Source organism: Alligator mississippiensis, chromosome 14, assembly GCF_030867095.1.
Source record: "Alligator mississippiensis isolate rAllMis1 chromosome 14, rAllMis1, whole genome shotgun sequence".
Lineage (NCBI taxonomy): Eukaryota > Metazoa > Chordata > Crocodylia > Alligatoridae > Alligator > Alligator mississippiensis.
The window spans coordinates 15239502-15266128 of NC_081837.1; positions in this window are offsets into that span (position 1 = coordinate 15239502).

Sequence of the window (26627 nt, forward strand, 5' to 3'; positions counted from 1 at the left end):
CTCAGGCCTGGGGCTGGCTGGGGTGCAGGGGGGACACTCACCTTCTGGCAGCCCCCGACCTTCTCCTCCTCCCCTCTGCCACAGTGTCAGGCCTGGGGGTGGGAGGCAGAGACACTGGTCACCTCCCATCCACCCCAAGTCCCCAGGCTCTGGCCACTGCTGCCACCCCATGCCCAGGCCTCCCCTCTCTCCATCACTGCCTCCGCACCAGGGACCAGCCCTGGGCGTCCTGCCATACCCATCTCGCTTCCTCCCTCTGCTGCCTGCGCCTAGCCCTGGTTCCTGCCTGCCGTCTGCATGCACACACCTGGACTAACTCATGGATCTGGCTCATTTGGCTTGGAACAGGAAACATTTAAATAAAACAAAACAAACTACGGAAAGCATCATACCTTTCACGCTGTCCCAGTTTTTTTGGACCCTGAAATTCAATAGTCTTCACGGCCAAGTGTGGCAGGGGTTGCAGCCCACATCTACCAGGCAGAGGGCCCTAGTATGGGTGGAGGTGTCCTTGTGTCTAAGGCCCTGTGCCTGGGTGCTGGTCTCCATCGTGGGGGGAAGAGGAATGGTCTCCACCCCCTGCTCCAGGCTCTGGGAGGGGCGTTTCTGCCTGATAGCACAAGAAGCAACTGGTCAGAGATGGATCATGGACCGAATGCAAGGCCAACAGGCCTTTGGAGGGAAGACCTGCCCGACCTGCAAACACCCCACCAGCCTACCCTGTAGCAGGAACGCTGTGCGCAAAACCCCCTAGTGCCCCCACACCGTGACAGCATGAAACCACCATACCTCTCCCTGTGTCACCCTGGATTTGGACAGCGGCGAGCCCCCATCTGAGTGGCCACGTCACCCAGGCAGAGGGTCCTGGTTTGGGTGCTGGCGTGCACCAGGTGGGGGTCCTCTGCCTGGGTGCTGGCCTCTGCTCTTGGGGGAAGGATGGTCTGGGTCCCAGCATGCGCCTGGGACACTGCCCCCTTCCCCTGGCGGGCGCTAACTCTCCTGATTGCACAGAAAGGAACGGGTCAGAAATGGGTCCTGGACTGAATTCATCCCCGCCAGCACCTGGGAAGGAACAAGTCCCCAAGCTGTGAGAAGCACCACTTACAGCACCCCAGAGCCTACCCCACAGCCCATGAGCTCCCCAGGAGGGCCCCGCACCTCACCCTTCCCTCCCTGTGCCCCACTGACGCCCCGCAGGCTGGGCAGCACGCCTCCGCTGTCCCCTGCATGGGAGGCTGTTGCAAAGGATAAAGCAAACAGCAGTGAGGACAAAATGCAAGCCCCGGGCCCAAAGCTGGCACCTGGCGGAGGATGGGGGGCGGCTAGGGCAGGGGACAGCCATCCACGAAGCAGAGGAAGTCGGTGCAGCACAGACCTGTCACCCCACTGGTCCCACAGTGTCACACCCACAAGGCTCACGTGGTGCTCAGAATCACACACACAAGCCCTCCACCCACAGAGCCTAGAGTGCAGGGCCTCGCACAGCAGGCCACAGCCTGACCCTGGGCACACACAGGCACACACACATACCCCCCTCTCCCTCGGCGGGGTCATGCAGAGTGGCTCACCTCCACGCGGCTGTTCTCCACAGCGTGGCCCTGCTGCCTCTGTGCCTGGAGGGACAGCACCAGGGCATGATTCTCCCTCCTGAGCTCCTCCACTTGAGTCTGCACCACAATTGCCCCAGCCCATGAGACCATGCCCACGGCTGCACTGAGTGTATCGGGCCTTGGCACCCAACAGCAGCACTGCCCGAGGCACCTGCCAGGCCCCAGCTGTCCGCACACGCAAGGTGCCAGGACTCTGTTCCCCCCTTTAACTTCCTCTGGGATTTACCCTGGTGGCCAAGTTCAGCCTCAGCCTGCTCCCTCCCCTGCCCCACGGCCCTGCCGGTCTTGGCCCCCCACAAACTTACCAGGAGCTCCTCTTCCCTTTGCCGAGCACTGTGGATACAGAACACATTTTTGGGCTCAGAGAGACTGCTGGTGCCATCCCACAAAAAAGCCCTTCCCCAAGGACAGATTCGCACAGCAGCAGGGACGGGCCCTGGGCTTCAGCCCTCAGCCCTGCACTGCAGCCCGGGAACAGCTCGGTCCCCCCCAGCACCACACCTACCAGGACAGGAGGACCGCCATGTCCTGCCCCTGGGCCGCCTGGCAGGCCCGCAGCACCTTCAGCTCCTGCTGCAGCAAAGGAGACCGTGCGGGTTAGAGAGACCTCACGCCACTGCCCATCTGTCTGCGACGGAGCCATCTCTTGCCCCATCTGTCCCTCTGGTCCTGCCTTCGCCCTCCACCTCCAGCTCAGCCCCAGACCTGTCCCTCTGGTCCACCCCACCATGCAGCCAGCAGCCAGCACCCAGCCCATGTGGTCTCCACACAGCCCCACTCCCTAGCTGGGACCCGCTCACCTGCTGCTGCCAGTACCCGCGGGAGCCTTTCAACTCCTGGGGAAAGAAAGAGCGTCTGGGGCGATGGGCTCCCTTGGGCAGCGAGGTCCTATCTCCCCATGATGCAGGGCTGGTGGCGCCCCAAGTCCTGGGCCAGGCAGGGCTCCTAGAGCTGAGCCCTGTGGATCCCAGGAGTTGGTTGTTTCCCCCTGTCCCAGGCGAGTCCCCACCTCCCAGCTCCAGGTCCCAGATTACACTCGGATTGGGCAAGGACTCTCCCTTATGATCGGGGCAGGAGCCCACGACCCTCCCTTATCCCTGGAGGGCCCCAGCAGTTGGCAGGAGACGGAGACTGTCCGCGGGGTGCCGTGTGTTGCATGGGGCTGGGAGGGGCATGGGGCACCTGGGGAGAGACCCCTTCCTCAGACCCGCCTGTGCCACTCCCCGCGCAAGAGAAAGACTCACGGCAGCGGGCGGATGTGGCCAGGTCTGGCCCCTCGCATTGCTGCCCGCGCTTGCCCCCGGCACTGCTCCTGGCCCTGCAGGGAGACAAGGGGCCGCGCGTTAGCCGGGTTGCAGGGCCACAAGCCCCTCTGCGACGCAACGTGTGGGGCACTTGCCAGGAGCCCTGCGTGCTGCAAGGGCAGGGCCTTCCTCCATGGGGGGCGGGTGGGAATCCCTCCAGGGAGCAGGGTGGGGAGAGACCCCAGGGACGTGGCAGGTTTGCTGAGATGCAAATGCCCCTGGCAGGGGGTGGGTGCCGAGGGCAAGGGGATGAGGAGCAGGAAGGCTGGGCAGGGGTCTGCTGGCTACATCAGCTCGGTGCCCTGGGACAGGCGGTGAGGAGGCAGAGCGGGGTGCCCCCATGCAGACACCTTGCCCCCTTCCCATACAACCACCCAAGTCTCTCCACGGCTCATGCCAGACACAACTCACCGGGTTCAGGGTCCCTCCTCTCCGGGGCTTCCCCAACGGAGGGGACAGGTGGGGAACCTTTAATGGGGGGCAGTAGTGCCTTTGTGCCCAGGCTGGCATCTGGTGCTGAGGAGACATGAGGGCTGAGCATCAGGCTGGGAGGGACCGAGCACCACTATTAGGATAGGGATCCCTGAGCCCGTGTGGGCCCCAGCGTGCAAGGGAGCAGAGGGCAGCAGGGCCATTGGCTGGGGCAAGACTGCCAGGGCTGGGGCATAGGCAGGGGCTGCAGGGCCAGGACCTGGCCCAGCGTGAGGAGCCTGTGGGGGCCGGTCCTGTTGCCCAGCACCCAGGGAACTTGCTGGTGAAGAGCAGGGGTGACAGCTGGGGGGCGGGTATGGCATGGAGCTGTACATTTTGGAGCTGGGCCAGCGTGGGCTGGGCCTGCCAGCCAAACCCTGCCAGGACAGGAGGCCACACAGCACTGTAAGCTCTCACGCTTCCCAGCCCTTGTCCCTCCCATGGGGGCACGTGCCCAGGTCTCACCCAGGTTGCTGGAGCGCCGTCGTATGGGAGGCAGGTTCTCCCGCCGCAGCATCTGCAAAGAAACACAGGCCTGAGCTGAAGGAGGGAAAGAGGAGCCGGACTGCCGCGAGCAGGGACGAGGCCCGTGGCCAAGTGCTGGGCCCTGGCGCAGCCTGAGTCCCTGCTCACAGCTTGCCACATCTCCCAAAAGTCCTCGTGCCGGGCCCGTGCTGTGTCCCCAGTGCCGTCCCCACGGCTGAGTGAGAAAGGGCACTCACAGCTCCAACCCGTGCTGGTGTCCAATTCCCGGATAGGGAACTCAGTATCTACCTATCTAACTATCTATCTAAAAACCTAATCATCTAACTAAAGAACAGATAATCTAACAAACTGATGAATAAAGAAAATTGCTAACTAACTAGGGAACTATCTAACCAACGAAGAAAAACTAACTAAAGAAGTAAGAAAGTAACTAATGAAATGAAATACCTATCAAACTAATAAACTAACTACCTAATGAAATAACAAACTAATTACCTAAAAAACTAACAAACTACCTAATGAAAACACAATCTACCTAATGAACCTACCACTACACTAATGACCTATCTCTAAACAATGCAGGAACTAAGGGCATGAGGATGAGGACAGACTAGTGGCGCGGGCGAAGGGCGGGAGAGCACTGGGAGGAGCCGGTACCTAAGAGTGAGGCTGGGCATTGTGATGTCACTGGGCACAACTCTTTTGCCATGGCAACTAGAGCCCCCCCTTCCTCCCTGCAGCCGGGCAAGGTGCTGAGTGCTGGGGCTGTGGGCGCCTTTGGCCTGGCCTGGCCTGGCCTGGCCTGGGGTGCTCCCAGCCCGGGACGACCTGAGCCCCTGAACTCTTTGGAAGCGTTTTCCGTCTTTGTCGGTGTGGCCCAAGCAGTGACTGCCCTGGCTGGAGGGTCACAGCAGTGACCGCCCTGGTCCAGGGGGTCCTGGTTAAACAGTAGCCCCTGATGCCAGATCTCAGCCCCTCTCTGATGACTGCCCCGTGGGGTCAGGGCACATCAGGGCAGTGCCTGGGGTTGGGAACACAGAGCCCAGCTCGGCCCCAGCCCCTTTCTGTACATGGAGGGATGACAGGATCCCGGGAAGGATCAGCATGCACTTACCTCCAATGCGGCCTGCCCTGATCAGCACTGCTGGGCCTGGTCCCTGTGGAGCATGTGGACAGTGCCCTGTGCTGTACATAGCAGTGACACATATAGAGCCATACATACATGTAAACAGCCCAACCCCACCCGCCCCGGTGACACTCGTGTGCACACGCACAGAACAGTGACACCCAGGTGCACACACAAACACACGCGCCCTGCCCCATCTGCAAAGCCAGAGTTACAAAGGCCTCCGAACCCTCCACCCCTGCATCTGTCGGAGAGAAAAAATTCCTGTTCCTTAGACTCTTACAGGAGCCCCCCTTTGCAACAGCCTCCCGTGCAGGAGACAGTGGAGGTGTGCTGCCCAGCCTGTGGGGCCACCCCATGCCCAGACCTCCCCTCTCCCCATCACTGCCTCTGCACTAGGGACCGACCCTGGGCATCCTGCCAGACCCATCTCCCTTCCTCCCTCTGCTGCCTGCGCCTAGCCCTGGTTCCTGCCTGCTGTCTGCATAGACACAACTGGACTCATTCATGGAGCTGGCTCATTTGGCTTGCAACAGGAAATAGTTTTTTAAAAAACAAAATGAACTAGTGAAAGCATCCTACCTCTCACGCTGTCCTGGTTTTTTTGGCCCCTGAAATGTAATTGTCTTTACAGACAAGTGTGGCGGGGGGTCGCAGCCCACATCTACCAGGCAGAGGGCCCTTGTCTGGGTGGAGGTGTCCTCGTGTCTAGGGCCCTCTGCCTGGGTGCTGGCCTCCATCGTTGGGAGAAGAGGAGCGGTCTGAGTCCCCACCTCCACGCTCTCGGAGCGGCGTTTCCACCTGGTTGCGCAAGAAGCATCTGGTCAAAGATGGATCAGGGACCGAATTCAAGGCCAACAGGCCCTTGGAGGGAAGACCTCCCCAACTGCAGATAACCCTGCTCCCAGCCCCGCCAGCCTGCCCTGTAGTGGGAATGCTGCACATGACACCCCCAGCGCCCCCACACCCTGGCAGCACAAAACCACCATACCTCTCCCTGTGTCCTCCTGGATTTGGACAGCAGCAAACCTCTGTCTGAGTGCTCATGTCGGCCAGGCAGATGGCTCTGGTTTGGGTGCTGGCGTGCACCAGGTGGGGGCCCGCTGCCTGGGTGATGGCCTCTGCTCTAGGGGGCAGGATGGTCTGGGTCCCATCGTGTGCCTGGGACCCTGCCCCCTTGTCCTGGAGGGCACTAACGCTCCTGATGGCACATAAAGGAACTGGTCAGAAACGGGTCCTGGACTGAATTCATCCCCACCAGCACCCGGGAAGGAACAACTCCCCAAGCTGCGAGAAGCACCACTGGCAGCACCCCAGAGCCTGCCCCACAGCCCACGAGCTCCCCAGGAGGGCCCCGCACCTCGCTCTCCCCTCCCTGTGCCCCACTTACACCCTGCAGGCTGGGCAGCACGCCTCTGCTGTCCCCTGCATGGGAGGCTGTTGCAAAGGAGAAAGGAAACGGCACTGAGGACAAAATGCAAGCCCGAGACCCAGAGCTGGCACCTGGTGGAGGATGGGGGGTGGCTAGGGCAAGGGACAGCCATCCACGATGCAGGGGCGTTCGTTGCAGCACAGTCCTGTCACCCCACCGGTCCCACAGTGTCACACACACAAGGCTCACGTGGGGCCCAGCATTGCACACACAAGCCCTCTACCCACAGAGCCGGGGCAGCACCTGGCCCCCTCGAGTACAGGCCTGGCACAGCAGGGCACAGCCTTTTCCTGGGCACACACAGGCACACACACACATACTCCCCCTCTCCCTGGGCAGGGGCACGCAGAGCAGCTCACCTCCGTGGGACGGTCCTCCACAGTGTGGCCCTGCTCCCTCTGCCCCTGGAGGGCCAGCACCAGGGCACGATTCTCCCTCCTGAGCTCCTCCACTTGAGTCTGCACCAGAATTGCCCCAGCCCGTCAGACCATGCCCACGGCTGCACCGAGCGTATCGGGCCTTGGCACCCAACAGCGGCACAGCCCGAGGCGCCTGCCAGGCCCCACCTGTCCCCACACGCAAGGTGCCAGGACTCTGTTCCCTGCTTTCACATCCTCTGGGATTTACCCAGCTGGAGACAAAACACATTTTTGGGCTCAGGGAGACTGCTGGCGCCGTCCCACACAACAGCCCTTCCCCAAGGAGAGACTTGCACAGCAACAGGGATTGGCCCTGGGCTTCAGCCCGCAGCCCTGCGCCGCACCCCGGGAACAGCCCGGTCCCCCCCAGCCCCACACCTACCAGGACAGGAGGACCGCCGCGTCCTGCTCCTGGGCCACCAGGTGGGCCCGCAGCACCTTCAGCTCCAGCTGCAGCAAAGGAGACCGTGCGGGTTAGAGAGGCCTCATGCCACTGCCCTTCTGTCTGCGACGGAGCCACCTCTTGCCCCATCTGTCCCTCTGGCCCTGCCTTCGCCCTCCAACACCAGCTCAACCCCAGGCTTGTCCCTCTGGTCCACCCTGCGATGCAGCCAGCACCCAGCCCAAGTGGTCTCCTCACAGCCCCCCGCCCCAGGTGGGACCCGCTCACCTGCTGGTGCCAGTACCCGCGGGGGCCTTTCAACTCCTGGGGGAAGAAAGAGCGTCTGGGGTGATGGGCTCCCTTGGGCAGCGAGGTCCCATGTCCCCATGATGCAGGGCTGGTGACCCCCCAAGCCCCGGGCCCAGGCAGGGCTCCTAGAGCTGGGCCCTGGGGATCCCAGGGGTTGGTTGTTCCCCCTGTCCAGAGCGAGTCCCCACCTCCCAGCTCCAGGTCCCAGGTCCCCCCAGACACTCGCATTGGGGAAGGACTGTCCCTGTGATCGGGGCATGAGCCCACGACCCTTATCCTTGGAGGGCCCCTGGAGTTGGCAGGAGACAGAGACTGTCCGTGGGGTGCCGTGTGCTGCATGGGGCTGGGAGGGGCACAGGGCACCTGGGGAGAGACCCCCGCCCCCAGACCCACCCGTGCCACTCCCCGCGCAGGGGAAAGACTCACGGCAGCAGGCAGGTGCGGCCAGGTCTGGCCCCTTGCCTTGCTGCCCGCGTTTGCCCCCGGTACTGCTCCTGGCCCTGCAGGGAGACAAGGGGCCGCGCGTTAGCCGGGGTGCAGGGCCACCAGCCCCTCTGCAACCACGCGTGGGGGCACCTGCCAGGAGCCCTGCGTGCCGCAAGGGCAGGGCCTTCCTCCACGTGGGTCGGGTGGGAGTCCCTCCAGGGAGCAGGGTGGGGAGAGACCCCAGGGACGTGGCAGGTTTGCTGAGATGCAAATGCCCCTGGCAGGGGGTGGGTGCCGGGGGCAAGGGGATGAGGAGCAGTAAGGCTGGGCAGGGGTCTGCTGGCTGGATCAGCTCAGTGCCGTGGGACAGGGGGTGAGGAGGCAGAGCGGGGTGCCCCCATGCAGAGTTCTTGCCCCCTCCCCATACAACCACCCAAGTCCCGCCACAGCTCACGCCAGACCCAAACTCACCGGGTGCAGGGTCCCACCTGTCCTGGGCTTCCCCAGCGGAGGGGACAGGTGGGAACCCTTTAATGGGGGGCAGTAGTGCCTTTGTGCCCAGGCTGGCATCTGGTGCTGAGGAGACATGAGGGCTGAGCATCAGGCTGGGTGGGACCGAGCACCACTACGATGGGGATCCCTGAGCCCGTGTGGGCCCCAGCGTGCAAGGGAGCAGAGGGCAGCAGGGCCATTGGCAGGGGCAAGACTGCCAGGGCTGGGGCATGGGCAGCGGCTGCAGGGCCAGGACCTGGCCCAGCATGAGGAATTCGTGAGGGCCGGTCCTGTTGCCCGACTGCAGGGAACTTGCTGGTGAAGAGCAGGGGTGACAGCTGGCGGGGCACGGGGCGGGGGTGTCCAGATTGGAGGTGGGACAGCTTGGGCTGGGCCTGCCAGCCAAACACTGCCGGGACGGGAGGCCACACAGCGCTGTAGCCTCTTGTGCTGCCCAGCCCTTGTCGCTCGCATCGGGGCATGTGCCCAGGTCTCACCCAGGTTGCTGGAGCACCGTTGTATGTGGGGCACGTTCTCCTGAAAGAGCATCTGCAAAGAAACACAGGCCTGAGCTGAAGGAGGAAAAGAGGAGCCGGACTGCCACGAGCAGGGACGAGGCCTGGGGCCGAGTGCTGGGCCCTGGCGCAGCCTGAGCCCCTGCTCACAGCTTGCCACTTCTCCCAAAAGTCCTCATGCTGGGCCCGCGCTGTGTCCCCAGTGCCGTCCCCACGGCTGAGTGAGAAAGGGCACTCACGGCTCCGACCGGCGCTGCCGTCCGACGCCTGGATAGGGAACTCAGTATCTACCTATCGAACTAACTATCTAAAAACCTAATCATCTAACTAAAGAACAGATAATCTAACAAAATGATGAATAAAGCATATTGCTAAATAACTAGGGAAATATCTAACCAACTAAGAAAAAACTAACTAAAGAAGTAACAAACTAACTAATGAAACGAACTACCTATTAAACTAACAAACTAACTACCTAATGAAATAACAAACTAATTACCTAAGAAGCTAACAAACTAATTACCAAAAAATTAACAAACTACCTAATGAAAACACAATCTACCTAATGAACCTACCACTACACTAACGACCTATCTCTAAACAATGCAGGAACTAAGGGCACGAGGACGAGGACGAGGATGGGAGAGTGGCACGGGCGAAGGGCAGGAGAGCACTGGGAGGAGCCGGTACCTGAGAGTGAGGCTGGGCATTGTGATGTCATTGGGCACAACAGCTCTTGTGCCATGGCAACCAGAGGGCCCCCCCCTGCGCCCGGGCAAGGTGCTGAGTGCTGGGGCTGTGGGCGCCTTCGGCCTGGCCTGGGGGTGCTCCCGGCCCGGGACGACCTGAGTCCCTGAACTCTTTGGACGCGTTTTCCGTCCTTGTCCATGTGGTCCAAGCAGTGACCGCCCTGGCTAGAAGGTCACAGCAGTGACCGCCCTGGTCCAGGGGGTCCTGGTTAAACACTACCCCTGGTGCCAGATCTCAGCCCCTCTCTGATGACTGCCCCGTGGGGTCAGGGCACATCAGGGCAGTGCCTGGGGCTGGGAACACAGAGCCCAGCTCCACCTCAGCCCCTTTCTGTGCACGGAGGGACGACAGGATCCCAGGAAGGATCAGCATGCACCTACCTCCAATGCGGCCTCCCGTGCTCAGCACTGCTGGGCCCCCCCCCCCTGCTCCCCAGTGACACTTGCGTGCACACACACAGAGCAGTGACACCCAGGTGCACACACAAACACACGCGCCCTGCCCCATCTGCACAGCCAGAGTTACAAAGGCCTCCGAACCCTCCACCCTGCTTCTGTCAGGGCACATCAGGGCAGTGCCTGGGGCTGGGAACACAGAGCCCAGCTCGGCCCCAGCCCCTTTCTGTGCACGGAGGGACGACAGGATCCCGGGAAGGGTCAGCATGCACCTACCTCCAATGCCGTCTCCCCTGCTCGGCACTGCTGGGCCTGGTCCCTGTGGAGCATGTGGACAGTGCCCTGTGCTGTACATAGCAGTGACACATATAGAGCCATACATACATGTACACGCCCCCCCACACCCTCCCCAGTGACACTCGCGTGCACACACACAGAGCAGTAACACCCAGGTGCACACACAAACACACATCTGCAAAGCCAGAGTTACAAAGGCCTCCGAACCCTCCACCCCTGCTTCTGTTGGAGAGAAAAAGCTCCCGTTCCTTAGACTCTTACAGGAGCCCCCCACACATGATCCCCGGTGGGGGTTTCCTCTTGCCCTTGCTCAGATACAGCTCAGCTCCCCGGCACAGTGCTTTCCTAATGATCCTCTTCCCCCACACTCACCCCCACCCCCGCCCCCAGGAAGGGGACGGGATGAATACGTGCAGCTCAGGAGGACACTCCCTGGGCCCTGTCACTCCACATGGGAAGGGGGAGATGGGACAGGCATGCTCATAGTTTTGGCACAACTGAATGGCCAACAGGACAGTGGCAGAGATGGGCCCAACTACAATGTCTGCTCTATGCCATTGGTTCCCAGGCATTGGGGACTCACTCAGACCTCCATGCCTTTTGGGTCCTGCCCTCGAGTCACCATTCAGCAGAGATCGGTGCGGTGGTAAACAGCATGGTCTTTTTTAGGAACAGGATTCAGCAACTCGCATGCTCACACCTTGCATGGGGAACTACAACTACCCACCAGCACAAACCACACCCGCAGGGCATCACGGGGAGAGACTGGGTCATCCCATTGCTGGCCTTTCAAGGGACCTCCCATATACCACATCCTCCTTCTTTACTTGGGGAGCTGCCTCTTAACTACTTGGATCTTCATCAGGCGCTACCTTAACTCGGAACGGTTCAGGATCGTGCAGCCAGAGGTTGCTAGCACTTGGCTCACCAGTGGGGTCAGCCTTTACTGCCATCCCGCTACGGTCCTTGTACTTCACAGGCAATCTCACCACACGTCCACTGTTAGTTGGCGTGGTGGCATCAGGTTCCTCTGTGGGGACTGGTGGATTCTCTGCAATGTGAGAAAACTCTTGCTCATGGTGGTCTGGTTCGTCTTGTGAAGTTTGACTCTGCTGCCCTTTCTTGAGGTACACTGACATGTCTTGCTGGGATGTGCATTAATCCTTTCTGAAGAACGTCTGTTCACCAGAGCGAACCAAGGGAAAACAAGGACCAATGGTCATAAACTCCTTCAAGACCGTTTTCAGCTGGACATAAGAAAAATTTATTTACTGCCTGAGCCCCCAAGACCTGGAATAGACTCCCCCAGAGGTGGAGCAGGCACCTGCTCTGGACTTATTCAAGAAATGCTTGGATGCTTATCTTGCTGGGATCCTTTGACCGTAGCCGACTGCCTGTCCCTGGGGCAGTGGGCTGGACTTGATGATCTTCAAGGTCCCTTCCAGCCCTAGAAAATTAAAAAAAAAATTAAATTAAATTTAAAAAAAAGTGTCTTCTGTTCCTGCTGTAGACATTACTGCTGGGGGTTGTTACTACATAGGAGCATGGTTCATTACTTTTTGCCATGATGGATGCTGGTGTCCAACATGTACTTGTTTGCATCCTTCCTTTTGGGCAATACATGATTCATTGAGCTCGTTCTTTCGACCTTTGTACGCCTAGATGGGGTCAGTGAAGCAATGTCAACAAGTTGGTCCTCACACCACCTGGAGTGATTTTTTTCAGCCAAATCATAAGCAAATCAGGCTGCGTGTGCTCCTTTAACTGCTGGAGTCACTGCTGGAGTCACTGGTCACTGAGTGGCTCCATTTCCATCAGACCGTGAATCACCTTTTCTGAGTGGAAAAGATCTGGTTCAGTAGGAGGCGTGAGCGTTGTGGCTCTAGAAAATGTGTGAGCCACTAACATGTCTTTGTCTTTGGTAGAGTGAAAAGGGAATTGGTGCAAACCTTCAGAAACCTCCGGATATAGTTTGAGAAGGTCCACCATGGTTGCAGGTGCTGTCACAGCCATTGCAGGGACTCATCGGATAAGGTCTAAGGTGGCGTACACCACCCTGCCAAGTATTGGTGGGTCATTATTGTCTGTTACAGAAAAAAGTTAAATGCGATTCATTAGCACCAGATTTGCAATGTGCAATCGTTGCACCTCATGGTTTGATGTGTGCACTGCCAAATGCAACCAATGTAACATGAGCTGGAGTCTTCCTCCTTTGCCCTGCAACGCCTTTGCTACATCTGCCCAGATAGTGTTTGCTTCTGCTCCAGGATCTAACTTAAAAGCAACTGGCAAGCCAGCAGTCATGACCGTGCTGTACCAGGCATTCTGGTTATTAAAGGACTGAGAGTGCTGCCTTCAGACATTGCCCCTATGTATAGGGTACTGGCTCAATTTTAGATTTTGGAGCCTCTCCCTCTGATTTGCACCTTATGGCAAAGTGGTTCACTCCCAAACATTTGTAACAAGTTTCTCCCAAAGCTGGGAAGCACTGAGACTTGTGTGCGCTTCCAGACCTTTTGCAGGCTCTGCCATTGTTAGCTTCATTGCCCACCTGTGCCCACATTGTTTTTGCAAAGTGCTCTGGTAACTTGGCTTTTGCTCCAGTGTATGCACGCTTGCTTCTGCAGACATAACTCTGGCCTGAGCACTTGTGAGAGCCTTTGCTCTGCAGATATCCACAGCCTGGATTAGGGTGAGGGAGGGGCTTCCAGAAGCCTTTGTTTGATTTTGCAGAAAGTTATGCTGAAGACAGTTTTGTCCCTCAACAACTGTAAATTCACAATGCTGTGCTCTGCTTCTGAGCTCCATAACCAAATCATCTCTGCATGCAGCCTCACATTGCAGCTAAGTTGGCAAAATTGCTACATTTCAAAGACAAGGTGTTTCCCGGGGTGGCAGTAGTTCTTGAATGCTGCAAGCACCTCTGGAAGGGTTTTGTTCTTGGGGTTTGCAAACACCCCTTGCATGTTGATGTAAATACCTAGGGCTTTATCCCCAGTGCAGTGAAGCATGGCTGCAATTTCATAATCCTCTGCCTCTTCCTCAGCCTTTGTGCCTGCAAGGTGTGATCGAAGCTTCTGTTCCCATCTCCTCCAATCTCCCCCAGATTTCACAGATTAATTCATGTATTGTAGCGTACGAAGGGACCCCGAAGGATCGTCATGTCCACCCCCCTGCCCCTGGCAGGAAGAGGACCGAGGTCAGACAACCCCAGCCAGGTGTCTATCTCACCTCCTCTTGAAGACCTCCAAGTTAGGTGATAGCACCACCTCTCTTGGCAGCCCGTTCCCATTCTGGCCACCCTTCCTGTGAAACATTTCTTCCTAATATCTAACCTGAATCTACTCTCCACTAGTTTGTACCCATTATTCCTAGTTCCTCCTAGGGGTGCCCTGGTAAAAAACGCATCTCCAACTCCCTTGATAAAGGTATAGGCCGCTACAAGGTCTCCCCTCAGACGTCTCTTGTGAAGGCTGAAGAGATCCAGATCCTTCAACCTCCCCTCATAGGGTCTTGCACGGAGGCCACTAATCATGAGAGTCTCGCTCCTCTGCACCCTCTCCAGGTCCTCCACGTCCCTCTTGAAGTGCGGCGCCCAAAACTGGACACGGTACTCCAACTGCGGCCTGACCAGTGCCGCATCACCTCCCTCGATCTGTTGGTCATGCATCTGCTAATGCATGACAAGGTGCGATTGGCCTTGTTGATGGCATCGTTACACTGCCGACTCATGTTCATCCCTGGCGTCAACGATGACTCCAAGATCCCTTTCAGCCATTGAGCTGCTGAGGAGGTCTTCCCCCAACCTATAGGTGTGCTGGGGATGCCTCCTCCCTAGGTGGAGTGCCTTGCATTTGTCTTTGTTGAATTGCATCCTCCTTCTTGTGCCCATTGCTCCAACCTGTCCAGATCGGCTTGTATCTGCTCTCTGCCCTCTGCTGTGTTAACTTTGCCCCATAACTTGGTGTCATATGCGAACTTGGTCAGGGTGTTGTCCGCACCCTTGTCCAAACTGCTGATGAAGATATTAAATAACACCGGCCCAGGGACCGAACCCTGCAGAACACCACTGCCCACCTCCGTCCAGCCCGAGAACAACCCGTCCACCACCACTCTCTGGTGTGGTCCCAAAGCCAGTTGGCCACCCCCCTGACTGGGAAGACCGACCGGCATAAAGTTACCTGGCTCCTCCCTTTTCCCCTTCTTAAAAATGGGCACCACATTGGCCCTTTTCCAGTCCTCAGGGACCTGGCTGGAGCACTACGAGTACTCGAGCATCCATGCCAGCGGCTCAGCTATGACCCTGGACAAGACCTTCAGCACCCGTGGATGGAGGTTGTCTGCGCCGGCTGACTTGTACCCATCCAGCCCCTCCAAGTGCTCCTTAACTAAGTCAGCACTAACCATGGGCTGTTTAGTGCCTCCCGGACACCTATCTATGTTCAAATTGGGGGAATTGTCTTGCCCAGTACTCACGAATACTGAAGCCAAGAACTTATTGAAGGGCTCGCCTTTTCCCTGCACTGGCCACCAACTGTCCTGATTTGTCCTGCAGGGGCCCTATGCTACTCTGCGCCTTCCTTTTGCTCGCTACATATCTAGGACTCTTTATTGTCTTTAATTGTTGAAGCCAGCCTAAGCTCCAGTCCTGCCTTGCCCTGCCTAACTGATTCCCTGCCATAGCTTGTTGGGCAGCTATATTCCTCCTTGGTGGCTGCCCCCTGCTTCCACATCTCTTTTTTTGCCCCGAGTCTTTTCTGGAGTTCCCTGTTCAGCCAAGGGGGCGTTTTTGTCCCCTTGCCCCCTTTCCCGTGTAAGGCGACAGACTCCTTTTGTGCCCAAGGATTGCTCCCTTGAAAAACCGCCAACGCTCCTGGACCCCCAAATGCTTGATGCTCTTGAGTTGAGCCACCTCACTAACTCGTCTTCCAAGTTTAGTAAAATTGGCCCTTCTGGAGTCTAACACTTCATCCTCGCTAGTTATTTTCCCACCCTTCGCTGGATTGTGTGTTCGATCAAGCGATGGTCACTACCTCCCAGGTTCCTGTGCACTCACAAGTCCCCCAAGAGATCATCCCCTGTTGCTAAGACCAGGTCTAGCAAGGCGCTACCCCGGTGGGACTGGACACCTCCTGGGTTAGGTGGAGGTCCTGCACACAGTTTAACAACCCACGTGAGTGGTTTGTTTTGGCCATCTGCTCCTCCCAGCAGATGTGTGGGAAATGTAGGTCCCCCATGACCACTGACTCTCTCTCCTGAATGGCCTTTGAGAGCTGCCTGGATAATACCTCGTCTAGCTCGTCACCCTGATGAGGAGGTCTGTAGTAGGCCCCCACCACCACGTCCTTTTCCCCTGTCTGCCCCAGGATCCTGACTGACAATACCTCGGGATTCCCCTCCTCTTCCCCCACCTAGATGATGGAAGATGTATATTGCTCCTGGACATAGAGAGCTACACCCTCGCCTATTTTCCCTGCTCTCTCTCACCTATCCAACCTGTACCCCTCAATGCCCACCGCCCAGCTGGGAGTACAATCCCACCATGTTTCTATTGAGCCGACCATGTCATACTGGGTGGTAGCAAGTAGGAGTGTGAGCTCCTCCTGCTTATTCCCTGCACACCTGGCATTTGTTTAAAGAAACATTAGCCCCCCGATGCGTGCTCTTGCTGCCCCTTGGCCTTGATGGTTAGTGTGGCCCTTACTGCCTGCCTGGTTCGGTCCGGTGCCTTGTCTGCGGCTCGCCAACCCTGGGTTGTCCTCAACCACCAGTTCCCCATCCCCCGTCAAACTGAGCTTAAAGCTCTACGGAGATGAGTCAACCTGTGGGAGCAGACACACTTACCGTTAGCAGAGAGATGCAGATGGTCCCATCCCAGGAAGCCTCCTTCCTGGACGTGCTGATCATGGCTGTAGACCCCAGCAAAGGATAATGCTGGGGGAGGTTTGAAATGCTCCATTTTTTTTTTTTTGAATGAAAGCTGTAACCCTCTTTATCAGGCTGCTGCTGAGTCCTCCGAGTGACAGGTCACTTGTGACACTATGCAGTGTTTGCTCTATGCCACTTATGCCATTGGGTCCCAGGGATGGGGGGCTCACTCACACCACCGCGCCACTGGGGTCCTGTCCTCGAGTCACTTTTCAGCTGAGACTGGTGGGGTGGTAAACAGCTGTATCTTTCTCAGCAACAGGATCACCTCACACGCTCACATCTTTTAGGGAGAACTACTACTACCCACCACCACAAAGTGCACCCGCAGGGCATCACAGGGAGAGACCGGGTGGTCCCACTGCTGCGCTTTGAAGGTATATACCATGTATCACAAACAATGCTCACATCCAAAGGAGTGTGATGGTGAATCCTACAGAGCTTGCCCAGGCTTCCCCAGCAGAGACAAAGATGTCTGCCCAGGGACAGACGAGTACAGATGCCCTCTTACCTGTCCCGGCCGCGGCACACTCCGTCTGTGCACATCACAGTGTGATTCTGTCCAAGGACCTGCCCTGGGGGGCTCAGGACCATGGCCCCAGGAGCTGAGCTTCCACTCCTGGGCTCTGGGCTCTCCTCCTGCACCACCGTGACTGCCTGGTGTGGGCCCTGCTCTTCCTGGCCCTGCTCCCACATGAGTGCTAGGGGCAGGGCTGGGGCTGGCAGCAGGGGTAGTGTCAGGGCCCGGGTGCCCACTGCCAGGTGCCCCAGAGCTGGGTTGGAGTGGGTGAGGGGGGGGTCTTGAAAGCTGTGGGGAGAGATGTGCATCCCACAGGCCACCCCCTGCTCCCCACATGGAGTCCAACCCCAGCCCTGACCCTCCAGCCTCAGCTCGGGCCATCTCAGCCCCTCTGGGCCACCTCTAGCCCCAGCTCCTTCTCCCACGGCCCAGCCCCTGCAGCTTCCCTGCCACCAGCACCCTCTTCCTCTGAGGCTCTTTCCTGGGTCTGTCTCCAGGAGCGGGAGGTGCTGGACTGGGAGGGGACCTTATGATGGTCAAGACAGGCAAATTCAGATCCACAAACACCTGATAACAGCTGTCACCCTCTGGCCCCTCAAGGATGGGGTCGGCAGGGGGTGTCCAGGGGTTTGGGCGCCCACCACCTCTGCTGACCAGCACTGTGCAGTCCTGGGGAAGCTGCTCTTCCTTCTCACCACCCTGCCAGGTGAGTCCACGTCTCACTGCCCTGAAATATCCCAAAGTGTTGAGATCCCACAGACCTTGGCACATGCTGAGCCTGACCAGGGGATCTGTAGGGAGCCCCAGCATCTTCCCATGTGCCCAGGCAAGGACTGGCCTGAAGCTTATTCTTACCCTTTCTTTGTTATAGGAGCCAGGTCTCAGATCTGGAGGGGGAGATCAGATGGCTGGTGGGGAGCGGGGAGGGATGGGCTGGGAAAGGGGAGATTGTCTCTGCACCCGTCTGCAATGCTTATGGATTCACCTTTTGCAGCAACTCAATAAACCAGCTCCATTATGTGCCTGGGAAGCAGCTGGACGTGAGTATCCTGAGAGCAGTGGGCAGAGGGTCTTCCCAGCTGCCATCAGGAGGTCATCACAACTCAACACTGGTCCTGCTCCCCATATGGGGGTATTTGGGGAGCGCCAGACACATCTACATGGCATGTTTACTGCGCACTTGATTAATGAACTGCACAGCATGTCCATGCGTCTATTAGAGAGCACACAACTAATAAACTCTGCAGCAAGGGAGGACTTGTAAATACACAGCCGCAGAGGTTTTTTTGTGCACAGCAGCATATAAATTGACTTGAGCTGGCTGGGGCACGAGGGTGCTTCTGCGCTGGGGCTGTCTGCCAGCGAGCCTCGCGCCAAAGCAGCCACATGCCCCAGCCATCCTGTCTGCAGCACATTGAGCCCAGGTGACCCCCCAGCTCCCCTGCCAGCTAGCGCTGCTGTGACTTGGCTCAGTGTGCTGTGATCTGGGTGCACTTGCAGACACGCACCCAGGAGCTTTCTGCCTTAAGGCTCATATCGTCGTTCCCATTGAATGTCTAATGCTGCAGACAAGACCTTCTTTCCCAGGTCTAGGGGAGCCCTAGGAAGCAGCACATTCATTTGCTGTAGCTTTGCTATTGCTCTGCCTTACACCAAGGATAAGGAAAGCACCTGCATGGCTCCATGATACAGGGAACAGAGTAAGAGAGGAAATGAGACTCGGGCTGCCTGCCTTCTCTAGGACAAATCTGATTGAATATTTTAGGGCTGGGACCTGTCTATATTTGGACCATTCCACGGCACCTTGGCTCCCTGGCCCAGGATTAATCTAGGATGTAGATGCAGTCCATGTCTTTACAGAGCAGAAAAATCCCAACAAAAATGGCAGGAAGCCTTTATCATCAGAAGAGCCATTGCAGCGCTGGCTAGCTGTGGCAAATAGCCACGAAAGCAAAACTGTTCTAGCAGTCTTTGAGGCACATTTTATTTTCTAAAGAAGTGTTCAAGTTCCAAGGCAAATCAGCCGAATGAAGTCCAAATCCAAGAGTCAGTCCAGACCCATAAGTGGCCCTACAACCGGCAAACATCCTCCACCCCCACCAAGGGCTTCAGATGTTTCCAAAGTCTTTTGGCAGTTCTCCTACGTGCAGGCCCAAGCCCATTCAGATACCCCGATGTTTTGCCTGTCCTCAGCCATATCTGGGTCTGCAAAAGCAAGCTAGGGAGGAGCTGCCCATTTCCATACAGTGGGCTTTAAGCCCCAACACCTCGGCAAGTATTAAACCACGCCAGAAGAACAGTTATCCCCAGAAATCCTTAAGGAGAACTGCCTTCATGGACCCGGATTCATAGTGAATCCCCTGCCAGGAGCAGCCTCCCACCAGCCTGCAGCAACAAGCCATGTGCTCCCTCTTCCTGGGATCTCTGCCTGTCTCTGGCCAGGGAGCTGGACCTCGGAGGGAAAGCTCCCACATGGACCGTACCTGCATAGAAAGAAGAATGGGATCTGCCATCTGTGACCTTAGCCTGTTCCAGCCTGAGGAAGGGCTCGGCCTCCTTGGGCAAGTAGAGGGGGGAAAAGCGCTCAGGGAAAATGGATAGCAATGACCAGGTGTACGGGAAGAAGGATGTGCTAAATCGAAACGGAGCAGCTCCTTTCCAGTGAACCTTTATGTGAGTCGACAGCAAATTTCAGAAGGATTTGCAACACGAATAACTTCTCCTTTTTATTACATGCTACAGATTACACACTTGTTCAGTGGTGGGTTTTTGTAACACACCCATAGGCAAGCATTTCCCAGTCATTTTCAGTGAACCGGTCTTGAGGTTTCTTTGTGGTGAAGCCTCGAGATTTTTGGCACACCTCACGGATGCTGTTCTTTGCAGCTCTCGCTGTTCCTCGAGTGGTCAGTGGCATCAAGGGCATTGGGGCAGTTGGCACAATTCTCTTGGAGGCGCTGCTGGAGGGAATGTCTCGTAGCAGGGCTTTGCAGCACTTGAGACTGAACCTCTGCTTTGGTTGCTTCTTTTGCTGACATGGTTTTGCGGCCATACGGATGGAGACGATGGAACGGATCAAACAAGGATTTATCCAGCACCTTTGGGGACGACAGGGATTCAGCAGAGTCTGAGGACTGTTCAAATCTGAGTGGGCCGCGACAGGAGCACTTCTGCTGCAGCCGTGCTGGCACTTGGAGTCCTGCACTGCCCTGGTCGTGGCTGTGCTGAGATGGACTTTGCAACGCACCGTGATATAGTCAGTTGGGTGCCAGGCCTGCACTATGATATAGTCCATCAGGAGCCAGGGTTTGAGCAGAGGTGCTTGCACAAGGGCTTCCACTTTTTGCTTGGTGATTTATTCAGATGGATACAGCAACTGAATAGCAGAACAAGCTCTAAGCAGCCTCTAAGCAATGGCACTAAGGGGGAAGACTAGAGTGACTGTTTTAGGTATGATATCCATGGCAAGTCATTGTCAGTAGCCAGGTGCATGTCTGCTATACAATCTTTCAAAGGATAAACAGGACATTCCTGCATGATCTGTGCTACAGTTTGCATCTCAGCGCACTCACATTTGGCATCTTTAATCAAATGCTATTTACAAAGCAGGTAGTTGTCCACCTCCTTCATGGTAGTTCAACTCTGTCTTGGTAAAGCAAAGTCAGGAGGTTTAGATGTGGGATCCATGATAAGAAATGTGTTAATGAGGTAAGTTGTCTTGCATTGCCAGGTCCATTTTCCTTGATATTGAAGCTTTCATGAAGAGAAAGCCAAGGAACATGCGGGTACCTGCAAGTACCTGTCATAAGTTTGAATGGTTCATTCAGTTGCTGTGCGATGATTCGATCATATTGTGCACGCTTGTTCCAGAAAAGACATGCAGTTCTGGGCACAAGCGCTGTCCTTCAATCCAGGTCGGCACTGTTCATGCTGTGCACCGCGGTGTGGACAGTCCAGGTTGCAAACCTCAGCACTGGACTTGGACGGTAACATGACACAGGCTGTTTAAGGTGCCTTTTCTCATGCCCTCCAGACACAGGAGAGCAGAGTTCATCTCAAACAGGCCTGTTTGGTCATAACTGCAGCTGCTGAGTCACACATCTGTCCCGGTTCCAGGTACAAAATAACCATCCTGCAGTCATCATCTCTGTACGAGCAGGTCTGTGACCAGGGTTAGGACTGTGACTAGGGGCTTCTGCTAATCGCTGGCATCTGCTCTCCACTTTGCCAACACGGCTGACCCTAGCAGAAGCACAGAACTGCAGACAGCATTGCTCTTGATGTCAGCGATAGCAGACAAGCTCTCTCCATCACATCACGGTTGTGCTCCTTGACAGGATGCCCTGGGAGGACAAGCCTATGCCTAGAGCGAGAAAAATAAAGCAGAACAAAAAGCCTGCATGAGTGAAATCCCTGGTGATTTCCACATCAGGACAATGAAGACCCTTGTGCAAGGCACTTGGGCAGGCTACTTCTGTGCAGCTTTCTTCACATAGCCATTCTTAATAGCCAGTGTCTTGCAGACCATATGCAAACAGACACTTTGCCCAGCACCCTAAGCCTTGGGAAAGGATCTTGTGGGTTGGTGCTTGCAGGAGGAGAGGCCAGACCTGGAGCAGGATATTGAGCAAAAGAGAAACAGAGAAAAGCACAAGCTCCTCTCCCACTCCAGCCACAGCCTTCCCAATGTAAGCTTTGGTAGTTGTTAAATAGTATCTCAGTGTCCCTCTGCAGCCCCCTCGAGCGATGAATGCCTTCCCCTCTGCAGCGAGGGAATGGCAGCGGCAGGGCTAACTTCCCCAGCCAAAGTTTTGGGGCTTGAGCTGAGACACTGGACAACACTCCTTCTCTCCCAGCAGATCCCGTCCTGCAGGATCAGGGGCCTGTTAATGTGTCAGCCTAGGAAGTACAGTGTCTTTCTAAATACAACATACCCCCTTTCCAAAAAAAACACACTGCTGGAAATCCCACTGATCATTACACACACCACATAGGGTGAGAACGGTTTCTATCAAAAGCAAAAGGAAAAGCAAAAGTGAAATCTTCATGTTTTCTACAGGGCGTAGAGCAATGAGCAAGCTCAGGTTCCTTGCTGCCGCTCCCCAGTTAAGTACTACAAGACACGAGCTTTTTCTCTTTATTCAGATGTTTAAGAACAAGGTGTATATTATATTTTGGCACATGCTGGATGGTGAGGGGAACTATGCTAGGTGCCTTTTATCCACACCATAACTGTCCTTTTCAATATCACGCCTTCTGTATGTGAAATATTGAGAATGCAGAGACCAGTGAAAACACAAACCAAGGGTATATATTGGAAAGCCTAACCTGCCACATTGGGACAGCAGCAAAAGGCACCCCCGACCAATGTCAGGCAGCCTCAAGGCGTTCTCCTACAATTCAAAGAACATGGCAAGGGTTTCCTGAGGACTTACCATGACAGCTTGCTTGATGGCCCTGGGAAACAGGGCAGCTCTGGATGCATCTAAACAAGTTTACAGCATCCCAGCGCAAGCCCCCGGGGGTGCCTCTATCTTCACGCCCACTTTTCAGCCATTGAAGCCAGGCTCTTGGCCAAGGGGCGAGTCTCAGCTGTTCGCCGTAGCTCTGGATCCTTGAATGTAGCCAGGCCACCTGGGTGGCAGTGCTGCGGAGAGTCAGGCGGGGGCCTGTGACAAGGTGACATGAGAGTGAGAGGCAATCTCAACACTAGGACTCACAAGGCCCCTCTTTTGGAGTGCGTGGGCCCAGGACAAGGGGACAAGAGAAATGGCTGCAGACACCTACAGGAAAAAGAAACCACTTACACGGTCAGACAGGCAGAGGCACCAACGCTGCGATCCCGTGGGTCCATCCTGGATCGGGCAGGGAGGACGGAGGGAGGGGATGACAGGGGTGGACGGGGAGGGTAGGAGTGCAGGGCTTCACCTCCTCAGGGTGAAGCAGCACGGGAGCAGCCAGGCGAGCTGGCACCTGCGGGAGAAGGGCAGAGTCAGGGCACGCTCAGTGTGGGGTCCTTCCGCTCACCCCCGGGAACAACCACGGGGTAAAGGAGCGTCTCCCCAGCAGGGAGCAGGATGTGGCTCTCACACGTGGCTCAGCAGGGTTTCTGTCCCAGCAGGCCTGGCCTGCGCCATAGCGCTGAGCTCAAACCCTGGGGCCCAGAGGTGGCCAATGAGGGGCTAACCCAGGAGACAAATGGTCCGTCCAGGGCACTAGAGCCCTGGCAGAGGCAGGACGGGTCATCCTGAGTGGTCTGGAGGCAGGGGGCACCCGGCCATCATGTGGGCTGGCGGAGGGGCAGCCCCTCAGTCCTGGGCCTGGCTGGGGTGCAGGGGGGACACTCACCTTCTGGCTGCCCCCGACCTTCCCCTCCTCCCCTCCGCCGCAGTGTCAGCCCTGGGGGTGGGAGGCAGAGACACTGGTCACCTCCCATTCACCCCAAGCCCCCAGGCTCCGGCCACTGCCGCCACCCCATGCCCAGGCCTCCCCTCTCTCCATCACTGCCTCCGCACCAGGGACCGGCCCTGAGCGTCCTGCCAGACCCATCTCCCTTCCTCCCTCTGCTGCCGGCGCCGAGCCCTGGTTCCTGCCTGCCGTCTGCATGCACACACCTGGACTAACTCATGGATCTGTCTCATTTGTCTTGAAACAGGAAACAGTTTTTTAGAAAAGAAAATGAACTAGGGAAAGCATCCTACCTCTCATGCTGTCCCGATAGTTTTAGCCCCTGAAATGTAATTGTCTTTACAGACAAGTGTGGCGGGGGGTCGCAGCCCACATCTAGCAGGCAGAGGGCCCTAGTCTGGGTGGAGGTGTCCTCGTGTCTAGGGCCCTCTGCCTGGGTGCTGGCCTCCATCTTTGGGGGAAGAGGAGCGGTCTGAGTCCCCACCTCCACGCTCTGGGAGGGGCGTTTCTGCCTGATTGCACAAGAAGCAACTGGTCAGCGATGGATCATGGACCAAATTCAAGGCCAAGAGGCCCTTGGAGGGAAGACCTCCTCGACCTGCAAACATCCCTGCTCCCAGCCCCGCCAGCCTGCCCTGCAGCGGGAATGCTGCGCACGACAACCCCAGCACCCCCACACCCTAACAGCACGAAACCACCACACCTCTCCCTGCGTCCTCCTGGATTTGGACTTCGGCGAGCCTCTGTCGGAGTGGCCACATCACCGAGGCAGAGGGCCCTGGTTTGGGTGTTGATGTGCACCAGGTGGGGGCCCTCTGCCTAGGTGCTGGCCTCTGTTGTTAGGGGCAGGATGGTCTGGGGCGCAGCATGCGCCTGGGACCCTGCCCCCTTGTCCTGGCGGGCACTAATGCTCCTGATGGCACAGAAAGGAACGGGTCAGAAACAGGTCCTGAACTGAATTCATCCCCACCAGCACCCGGGAAAGAACAACTCCCAAAGCTGCGAGAAGCACCACTTGCAGCACCCCAGAGCCTGCCCCACAGCCCACAAGCTCCCCAGAAGGGCCCCGCACCTCACCCTCCCCTCCCTGTGCCCCACTTACGCCCCGCAGGCTGGGCAGCATGCCTCCGCTGTCCCCTGCATGGGAGGCTGTTGCAAAGGAGAAAGGAAACGGCACTAAGGACAAAATGCAAGCCCCGGGCCCAGAACGGGCACCTGGCAGAGGATGGGGGGTGACCGGGGCAGGGGACAGCCATCCACAAAGCAGAGAAGGGCAGTGCAGCACACACCTGTCACCCCACCGGTCCCACAGTGTCACACCCACAAGGTTCACGTGGTGTCCAGCATCGCACACACAAGCCCTCCACCCACAGAGCCGGGGTAGCACCCAGCCCCTCGAGTGCAGGGCCTGGCACAGCGAGGCACAGCCTTGCCCTGGGCACACACAGGCACACACACATACCCCCCTCTCCCTGGGCAGGGGCATGCAGAGCGGCTCACCTCCATGGGTCGGTCCTCCACGGCGTGGCCCTGCTCCCTCTGCGCCTGGAGGGCCAGCACCAGGGCGCGATTCTCTCTCCTGAGCTTCTCCATCCGAGTCTGCACCACAATCACCCCAGCCCGTCAGACCATGCCCACGGCTGCACCGAGCGCATCTGGCCTCGGCACCCAACAGCGGCACCGCTCGAGGCACCCGCCAGGCCCCACCTGTCCCCACACGCACGGTGCCAGGACTCTGTTCCCCCTTTCACGTACTCTGGGATTTACCCCGGTGGCCAAGCTCGGCCTCAGCCTGCTCCCTCCTCCGCCCCACGGCCCTGCCGGCCTCGGCCCCCCCAAACTCACCAGGAGCTCCTCTTCCCTTTGCCGAGCACTGCGGAGACAAAACACATTTTTGGGCTCAGGAAGACTGCTGGCGCCGTCCCACAAAACAGCCCTTCCCCAAGGACAGACTCACACAGCAGCAGGGACAGGCCCTGGCTTCAGCCCCGAGCCCTGCTCCGCACCCCGGGAACAGCCTGGTCCCCCCAGCCCCACACCTACCGGGACAGGAGGACCGCCGCGTCCTACTCCTGGGCCACCAGGCGGGCCCGCAGCACCTTCAGCTCCAGCTGCAGCAAAGGAGAACGTGCGGGTTAGAGAGGCCTCACGCCACTGCCTGTCTGTCTGCAACGGAGCCATCGCTTGCCCCATCTGTCCCTCTGGCCCTGCCTTCGCCCTCCACCTCCAGCTCCAGACATGTCCCTCTGGTCACCCCGCCATGCAGCCAGCACCCAGCCCATTTGGTCTCCTCACAGCCCCCTGCCCTAGCTGGGACCCACTCACTTGCTGGTGCCGGTACCTGCGGGGGCCTTTCAACTCCTGGGGAAAGAAAGAGCGTCTCGGGTGATGGGCTCTGCTGGGCAGCAAGTTCCCATCTCCCCATGATGCAGGGCTGGTGGCCCCCCGAGCCTTGGGGCCAGGCAGGGCTCCTAGAGCTGGGCCCTGGGGATCCCAGGGTTTGGTTGTTTCCCCTGTCCCAGGCGAGTCCCCACCTCCCAGCTCCAGGTCCCAGGTCCCAAATGACAATCAAATTGGGGAAGGACTCTCCCTTATGATCAGGGGATGAGCCCACGACCCTTATCCTTGGAGGGCCCATGGAGTTGGCAGGAGACGGAGACTGTCTACAGGGTGCCGTGTGCTGCGTGGGGCTGGGAGGGGTACGGGGCACCTGGGGAGAGACCCTGCCCCCAGACCTGCCCGTCCCACTCCCCACGCAGGGGAAGACTCACGGCAGCCGGGGGAGGGGGGGGGGGGGCGGCTAGGTCTGGCCCCTCGCGTTGCTGCCCGTGCTTGCCCCTGCTCCTGGCCCTGCAGGGAGACAAGGGGCCGTGCGTCAGCCGGGGCGCAGGGCCACCAGCCCCTCTGCGACGCAACACGTGGGGGCACCTGCCAGGAGCCCTGCGTGCCGCAAGGGCAGGGCCTTCCTCCATGTGGGTCAGGTGGGAGTCCCTCCAGCGAGCAGGGTGGGGAGAGACCCCAGGGACGTGGCAGGTCCCCTGAGATGCAAATGGCCCTGGCAGGGGGTGGGTGCCAAGGGCAAGGGGATGAGGAGCAGTAAGGCTGGGCAGGGGTCTGCTGGCTGGATCAGCTCAGTGCCGTGGGACAGGGGGTGAGGAGGCAGAGCGGGGTGCCCCCATGCAGAGATTTGCCCCCTCCCCATGCAACCCACCAAGTCCCTCCACAGCTCATGCCGGACCCAAACTCACCGGGTGCAGGGTCCCTCCTCTCCGGGGCTTCCCCAACGGAGGGGACAGGTGGGGACGCTTTAATGGGGGGCAGTAGTGCCTTTGTGCTCAGGCTGGCATCTGGTGCTGA